The sequence below is a fragment of the Stenella coeruleoalba genome (assembly GCF_951394435.1).
Source record: "Stenella coeruleoalba genome assembly, chromosome: 11".
Taxonomy (NCBI): Eukaryota; Metazoa; Chordata; class Mammalia; order Artiodactyla; family Delphinidae; genus Stenella; species Stenella coeruleoalba.
The window spans coordinates 47,324,376-47,333,317 of NC_137157.1; the positions used below are offsets into that span (position 1 = coordinate 47,324,376).

Sequence of the window (8,942 nt, forward strand, 5' to 3'; positions counted from 1 at the left end):
TTTTTATTCCATTTATAAAATATTATAAATGGAATTCTGGTCAAACAGTGTGAATATATTCTGCCAGAACATCTGATTTTAATATTACTGAATTGATGAAGAGATTATGGTTCCTTAAGAAAAACAACTGTGCCTTATTCTCCCTTACCCACAATGCCTAGGCACATGAGCAAGTCTCATGACTGCTGAATGAATGGAGGGTTCTCTCCCCTTAGCACACAGTCAGAGACTTCGAGAAGAGAAAAATAAACAGAGCAGGCTCCCAAATTAGAAGACAACAGTTATGCCACATATCGAATTCATTAGTGGGCTGCATAAAACTCTTCTTAGGGAGAGAAGAACATGAACGTTAACATTACCATTCAATGTATTTCCATGTGTTTAAAATATATTTCCATGTGTTTGGTTATTTTATAGTACATTTAAAGAATACAGTATTTTAGTAGGTATATAACACACTGAAGACATTACTTCTCCCAGTTTATTATCTATATGCCTTAATCTACTATTGTCCATGGAAATCATTTCAGAACACGTTCATATAGAAAATTCAGAGCTAAATATTTTAATAGTAACTAGAGTTGCTATTTTACTTTGATTTTGCATATCATCTATTTCCATCAAGTTCTAATGATATCATAGCAGGCAATGTCCCCATAAAGATGAAAAAGATTGACTACAAAACATTGTATCAGCAGGCACTGATCCAGCACTTTAGATGTATTAATTTAATCTTTATGACATTACATGATATTACGATTATTAATCTCTCTATTTTATAGGTAAAGAAACTGAAACAGAGAGAGATTAGAAACCTGCTTGTTTTGGGACTTCCCTGGCGGTCCAGTGGTTTAGACTCTGCGCTTCCACTGCAGGCGACACAGGTTCGATCCCTGGTTGGAAACTAAGATCCCGCGTGCCACACGAGTGCAGCCGGAAAAAAAAGAAACCTTTTTGTTTTTTTGAACCTAGGTATTCTGGCAGCCACACTTCTAATCACTACACAGAACTGACCCGCAGCATCAAGCAAAAAGCACTGAACAGCTTTCCGTGGACATTGGTGACACAGGACACAATGAGAGTATGTGTTCCAGAAAATAGGAAATTCAACCAATCCAGGTGGATTATTTACTCATTAGGTAAATAATTATTTATTATGGATCAAAAACTGTATCAAAATTGGGAGTATTCTCCTAACCTTGAGAAATACTAGGTCTAAGAAAGGTGGAGACAGACCATCATAAGATAGATATCTAGTGTAGACAGATCTAACCTCGCTAGAATAAAACAGAATTTTTACAAGTGCTATGGCACAGAAGGCGTTATTAACTCTGGCTAGGGCACTCAGAGAAGCTGCACAGAGGAGGAAATACCTCAACTACACCTTGAATAACAGACTTGTACAGAAATTTGTAGCTAACAGTCTATCTCCCCACAGAAGGGTCACTGCTGTGAAACTGCTGCAGTAGCTCAAAACATGTCTCAGCACTGCGGAACCATCTTAGGTTTGCTGGAGGAAGAGTATGGGGCTGCAATAGGTCTGAGTGATCAAACCCCCCGTCAACACAATGGGAACCAGCAATAAGAAGCGGACTATCTATCCAGCTTAATTTTATAGCCAGTATAGCTACAAAACTGCCTTTATTTGTTTGACATACCTACATTTAAATTTCTAATTTAGAAAAACCTATATTTTAAAACTAATAATAAGGAATGGAGGTGGGGAGTAGTAGACCTTCGGTTAATCATGACTGGCCCTGACCCCTTCCTGAAACCTCACCTTAAAAAATTAAAGGAATTTTTAGAAGTATAAAATCCATAAGGGGCTTCCCTGGTGGCGCAGCGGTTGAGAGTCCGCCTGCCGATGCAGGGGACACGGCTTCGTGCCCCAGTCCGGGAAGATCCCACATGCCGCGGAGCGGCTGGGCCCGTGAGCCATGGCCGCTGAGCCTGCGCGTCCGGAGCCTGTGCTCCGCAACGGGAGAGGCCACGACAGTGAGAGGCCCACGTACCGCAAAAAAAAAATCCATAAGGATAAGAGAATGGGGAAAGACAACAGCAAATAAGAGAAGGCACAATATTTCGGAAGCTAGGAAAAAAAGAGGTAACTAAACTAACTAGACCAAGAAAGCCGAAACCTAAACCTGAACGGAAGAAGCCATCAAGCTGATAAACACAGAAAGTAGAATAATGGTGGCCTGGGGCTGGGATAAATAAGCAGTTACTGTTTAATAAGTACAGAGTTTCAGTTAGGGATGATGTAAAAGTTCTGGAGATTGACGGACAGTGGTAATGGTTACACAACAATGTAAATACACTTAATGCCACTGAACTGCACACTTTAAAATGGTTACAATGGTAAATTTTGAGTTATGTATATTTTACCACATTACCACAATTAAAAAAAAAAGCAGCAAGCTGACTCATGCTGAAGAGATTCAGGTATTGGTAGCATAATGAAGACAAAAATGCAGGGTGCGGCTGGAAACGAGATGAGTGGTTGAAAGTTCATTTAAGTGGCCTCACCCCAAAACCAATCTTCTCCTCATCCCTGGAGAGGGTGTACCACAGACCCTGATCTTTGGAACACAGGTCAACACTGAAAGCAAGACAAAATAATTAGAGAAAAACAGGAGAATTATTTGAAAGTCTGCATTCTAAATAGGAGGCAGAAGGCTGTCTCCAAGAAGAAAAAGGAACTGACAGATTATCTGATGTGTCCAACCATATTGTATTTTATATTTGTCAGAGAATTGCAAATTAATTAATAGGCACAAAGTACATAAAATTTCAAACTCAGATAATTATGCCAGAAAACATTAAGTTGGACAAGAAAGGAAATACGATCACAGTGAATTTTGTGACGAGGCTGTGAAAAATATTTGCATAGTTATAATAATTTATATACTAAAGAATTTACCCCCCAAACCTGATATCCTATAAAAAGAAGATGAGAGAAAGGGAAATATGTATAAATGTTTGCAGGCGGCAGAGAGATTAAGATGACTAATCCTCATTTTTCTTAGAAGGAAAGTGAGTAGCTACTGTCTAAAATGAAAAGCCAACAAAAAACAGAACTGACTTAGAAAAATAAAGACACATCAGAACAGCTGAAGGAACTGAAACTGACTGCCCCTAAAGGCTGGGAATTGGACATGAGAAGAGATGGTGCCCTGCCATTTTTATAAGCCTTGAATATTATTTGATTTTTAAAACTACATATGTACAAATATCACTTTAATTTTAAAATAAATAAAAATGTACAGAGGCAAAACAGAAAATTGTCAAATTGTTAAAACGATCTGAAATTGTCTAAACTGAGTATACGCCTTTTTTTCCCCCAAACTATTGTGTTAGCTTTCTGTAATTCTTAGGATTTTCAGTAGTATTGAGGTCAACATGCTACTTGCTGCTCTGCCCTTCAGTGCTGTCAGGCATCACCAAAATGAGGCTCCAGCGGGAGGAAATGGTGCTGAAAATGTTGCCGCCGACCAGCATGCTAAGCCACCAGCCAAGAACGCACTGATGCCGGAAAACCCTGATGCCCAGGATGAGCAGGTGGAACAGGAGGAGGAGGAAGACAACACAGGTGGGGAAAATGCAGCTGATGTCACATGAACTGCAATGCTTTAGAATGGGACAGAGCTACAAAGAGTTTACATGGGGAAGAATGCTAGGACTTGATGGATGACTAGTGTTTCCGGAACATGTCATCTGGGTGGTGTCTTTATACACACCGTTCTTTCTTGGTTTTGCATTTTACCCTGACCACACTGGTCATTTCTCCCTTGTTCATTTGGGATTTGAAGAACACCTCCAAGCATCTCATTTTGAAGGCCTAATCACAACCATAGTAGGGTATGTACTTTTAGCAATAACACTGATAATTTATCATGGCTTGGCAACTCTTGTTAAATTTCACAGGTCTCGTCACTAGCTGGGAGTCTGCTATATTGTTGTTAAAGGTCTCTTTGTTAGTGGTGGTAGAAATAAGTGTTCCCTCTCATTTGTGGCCGGTGACTGGGTATCTGTTCCCTGGAAATGTCTGTTGCTTCTCTGAAAGATCATGTTTCTGCATTAACTAGTAGGAATGGTGTCTGTTTTCTACTTTGCCTCCATTCTGTTACTGAGACAGGTACTTCAACCTGGTGTATTTTGGTTTCTAAGGAATCTGAATGATCCAGATTTCTAAAAATCCAGTACAAGAAATGATTCACTTGACTATTTATAAGCATCTCCCAAGATTTATTTTGTCAGTGGTTCTCTTTGGCTCCATCGTGCTCCTGGTGCTTTGTCTACCTATTCGTGTAATTAAGAGTCTCCTGCCTAATTTTCTTCCGTACAGCGTCACGCTCCGCAGTGATGCTCCACTGGGTGAACTGTCCCTTGAGCTGCTTCTGCTTCAGGTTATCTTACCAGTGTTACTTGAACAGGGACACACACAGCAGTGGCTGAAGGAGCTTGTGTGAGCAGGGACCATTACTGCTGGAAACTTGCTGGATCTTCATTCCTATTTGGTGGAAGACCAGGAAGAAAATGAGAACAGTGCAAACCAACCAGTGAACAATAACCAGCCTGTTTGAAATAGTAACGCTATTCCTGTGGTGGGGGAAGGTGTGTATGCAGCCCACCAAGCCATACTTCAGCAGGGAGGGCCTGCTGGCTTTCAGCCTTACCGTCGGCCTTTGATTTTTCCACTCAGGATATTTTTGTTGATTTTCTTCACGTGCAAGAACCTTACTGATGGCCAGGCTCATCTGCCTTACTCTACCAGTATTTGCCAGCCGTCGGTTAATGTCATTTTGGACAGGGACTGCCAAAATCCATAAGCTCTACACAGCTGCTTATGGTTTCTACGTTTGCTGGCTAACCATAAAGGCAGGGACGGTGCTGGCGACATGGATGCCACAGGGATGCAGAATGATCTTCAGAAGGTTAAAGGGTAGTCCTGCATGATAATGAAGACTTCGATAGTTGCAGTGCTGCTGGCTGGAGTCGTCCTGCTTCTTCTGGGGCTCCTGTTTGAGCTGGTTATTGCTGCTCCCCTGAGGGTTCCCTTGGATCAAACTCCTCTTTTTTTCCCATCACAGGACTGGGCACCTGGAATCCTGCATGTGAGAATCTGTAGCTATATAACACTGATGGATCCTCAGTGGTGGTTTAAAACTGTAATTGAGCAGGTTTAGGCAGATGGCATCCGGAACACTGACCTTCACTATAGCATTCGGAAACTGGCAGCGCCAGTGATCTCTGTGCTCTTGCTTTCCTAACGTGTACCTTACATCATCACATCCGGCACCATTCCTTTACTAGGTGTTAACTGCGGAAATGCAAACTTGGTCCACTGGCGGGGTTTTCCACTTTTACTGATAGTCGTGGTATCGACAGGAATCTTGTCCTTCCAGGTCTGCCAGTTTAAGTCCCTTTATGAACATATTAAAAATGACAAGTACCCTGTGGGCCAACGCCTCATGAACTATGAATGGAAATCTGGCAAACAAAGCACGTCTCCACCACCTCCACATTCATCCCAAGAATAAAGTGGTTGTATCAACTACCTTGAGCTTCCCCTTGCCTTTATGTGTCCTTTTTTGTGGACTTCTCTCTTCGGAGGTTTTCCCCAGTGATCTCTCAGTATTATTTTTAAGTTAAATGTATCTGACTTGTGTTCTCAGCATTCAGAGAGCAGCAGTGCAAGGCTCTGCTGCCCTTCCTGCATCTTCTGACATCACTGCTGTCTGAGGTCTGTATATGCGTAAACAGAAGTTTCTGGATACCCTAAAACTCTGGATTAAACAGAATGTGCACTGTGCATCTTTAAACAAAACGTATATTAATTTATTAAATCTAGTTGTCACTTTAAAAAAAAAAACACCTTTCTTATAGCACAATTCATGAACTGATACAGTATGCAATTCACTGGAGAAATACTTTGGGCGTATAGCAATTCTAAAGCCTAACTGTTTAAAACCACTCTATAAACACAGTATTTTATTTATTCCTTTCCCCCTAAGAATATATATTTGGATATATTTATATAAAGGCTTATATTATTTGTAACTCTTGGATCAAATCCAAATTTTGACATTTCAAACGACTAACATTTGTAAGCCCCAGTGATGGTAGAGCTGAACTTAAATAAAGTCTGAGTGTCAAATGATACAAATGGACAAACTGAAAGGCTACTCATGGAAAAATATATAAAAGTACTAAACATGCAAAAGAAAACAGGAAACAATCTTATCTGCAAGAACTGTACAACTTGCAACTTTTTAGTATATGTGCTGCCAAACCCAGCACAACTTACAACTTTTTAAAAGTCACATTCTTGTGGGCACAAATTCACCAACTAAATATAATCTAATTAACATACTTCTTCTACACAGTCGCAACCAAGAACTTCATTCCAGAAAAAGAAAATACTTCAAAGCACAAGATTAAAACCATGAGCAACTACATCAGAATCTACTGAATTTTTTTTAATTAATAAAGTTCTTTTCATATAAAAACTATGAGCCTTGGTTTGTTTTTCCAGCAGTACTAATGGCCTATGCTGATCTACAACATATAGTTGTTCATTTTCATGTATCAACTACATAACAAATTTATAAATACTTAAATAACTATCACAAAGGTTTAAGAGCATTAAAATCATATGTGTTATACTGTTTATACTGCACACTCATATAATCAAACAAGAAATAGAGTCAGAGATAGAGCAACCAAAGAAAACCTCAAGTATTTGTCACTGAGTGCCCACGTGTCAGAGAACATGATGGAGAAATTCCTATGTGACAAGACTCCTGCACTCAAAGAGTTTGAGATTTAGCAGTGCAAGAGGAGAGGTAAGAAGTGTGTGTGGTGGGGTTGCCAAGACCAAGACATGAAAACAATTCATGAAAAATATAAAAAACTAAATGACTAAGTACTAAACTACAAAATATAAAGGGTAAATTTAGAGAAGAGGAAGATAACAATTGCCTTGAGAGAGGAAGAAGGCATTGAACTGGGTCTCAAAGAAGTAGAGAAACATTTGAAGAAATAAAGGAGAAAGATCAATGTCTCTGTCTCTGCCTGTCTCTCTCTTGTTCTCTCTCTCAATTTTGCTGTATACTTAAACTACATAAGGACATAAACTACATAAGGACAGCTGAGACTTTCTGATTCCCAGTCCTATAATCTATGCATTACTACACTATACACTATTTTATGTATTAAGTATTTTACACTGCACTTCATTATCAACCTCAATTTCCTATAACCAAAAACATTAGGATGCTATAAAAAAAGATGCCCATCTTAAAGTAAGTATGCTATAATACACAACGGCCAAATGGGTCTCAGTTAAGACCACAGAACTTTTACAGCCAGAACCATGGCCTTCCCACTAAACTGAGATATGTTACTATTCCAGGACTATTCCTTTAGCCAATAGGCCATTCTAACGGGAGGGTACTGCCCAAGCAACAAATTTCAAAGCTAAAGTCACGGTTCCAAGGAATTCATATATAGAAATTTTTCATTGTTTTATCTAAATTATTTTGATTGTATGCTGATCGCTACCTAAATAGAGATGGAAAATCAAAGAAAAATAATATATCTAAATGAAACACTACAAAATAAACACAATCATGGAATGCACAAGTCATTATGCCATATAGTTATTAGTCACAAACTTATTATAAGCTTTCTCAGGAATTATATTACTTTTTACACCTAACCTAAAATTTTCCTTCTCTAAATTGGTAAGATCCTATTAGTTTTTATACATCTACAAATGGTAACTATGTTCACTAGTGTACCCCAATCTAAATTAATATTCATCACAAATTGAAAAACACTCATTGGTCCAGCACCTGAGAGTCATGGTTCCTTACATCCTCTCTCACTTCTTTCTCTTTTCCCACACCCAAAGACAGAACACTCTCATGCTCTCCCATTACACTCCCATCTAAAACCCCTGAGCAGTAGCCAGGCGCTCCCTCCCCCTTCCATGAGGATCCACAACTTAATTGATCCAATTTATCCAGTATACAGAAGGGTGTAACCAAGTTTTCTTTCAATATTTTTTCCTGTGTTTTCATGTGTGACCGAGAGGAGGAGGGAAAAGGAGTTCTAAATGGAGGCACAAAAGAGCCGAAAGCTACCTTCAGCCCTCTAAGGCAGCTGTGGCACAGTACAAAAGCAATGTACCTGAAGTGCAGGATCAGGGTCTTAAGCCCAGCTCTGCCATTTAACCATTTCTTAGTTGAATGACCTCTTTCACTTAGCAATTCAGCCTGCCATGTCCAGCTCAGTAGAGTCTTTGATAATATCCATGGCTCTTAAACCACTTCACTAAGCAGCCACGTATTTGTAGATGGATCACTATTTCTACTTACCTTTGGATATGTTATGTGATCTTTAGCACACATCTTTGATTATGCCTTAGATTAACATTTAATTATACAAGCCTATCACCAAGGAAATAATTGTAGTGGATATCAAGAGTAAAACAGAAATTGGGATCAGTGTTTTATCAATAATATTCAGAAAATCAATAATAAATAGTAACAATCACTAAAGTACTTTATTAGCCATTCAGGAATCTATTATTTTTAATTCTCTGAAAATGTATCAGTTCATACACACACACAACATCGACTTTTATGTATTATTAGTTTGTTTCAATGATTATAGATCACACTAGTTAAATATTTGACCATCAAAATTGTATACTCTAATAGTCAGGGTTAGACACTAATTAACTTCAGTTACATTTCACTGGTGACTGTATAAAAGGCTATACAAATTTCTATAACTTACCAAAAATTAACTCATACAATGTTTTATTGCTTCCACCACAAAGTTTTATCTAGTAGCTGAATACAGTATTAACATTTATTAAGCAATCTCCTTAAATATATTTAGTAGTTAACAGTATTAATATCTTATTAAAATTA

At 38.6% G+C, this 8,942-nt stretch overlaps 1 pseudogene across 1 annotated transcript; it reads left to right on the forward strand.

The window, feature by feature from the left end:
• The first annotated feature begins 1,868 nt into the window (after nucleotides 1-1,868).
• LOC307193982 (E3 ubiquitin-protein ligase MARCHF6-like) lies at nucleotides 1,869-8,645 on the forward strand (annotated as a pseudogene). Its single transcript has one exon. The product of its transcript is annotated as an E3 ubiquitin-protein ligase MARCHF6-like (transcript).
• The last annotated feature ends 297 nt before the right edge of the window (nucleotides 8,646-8,942 follow it).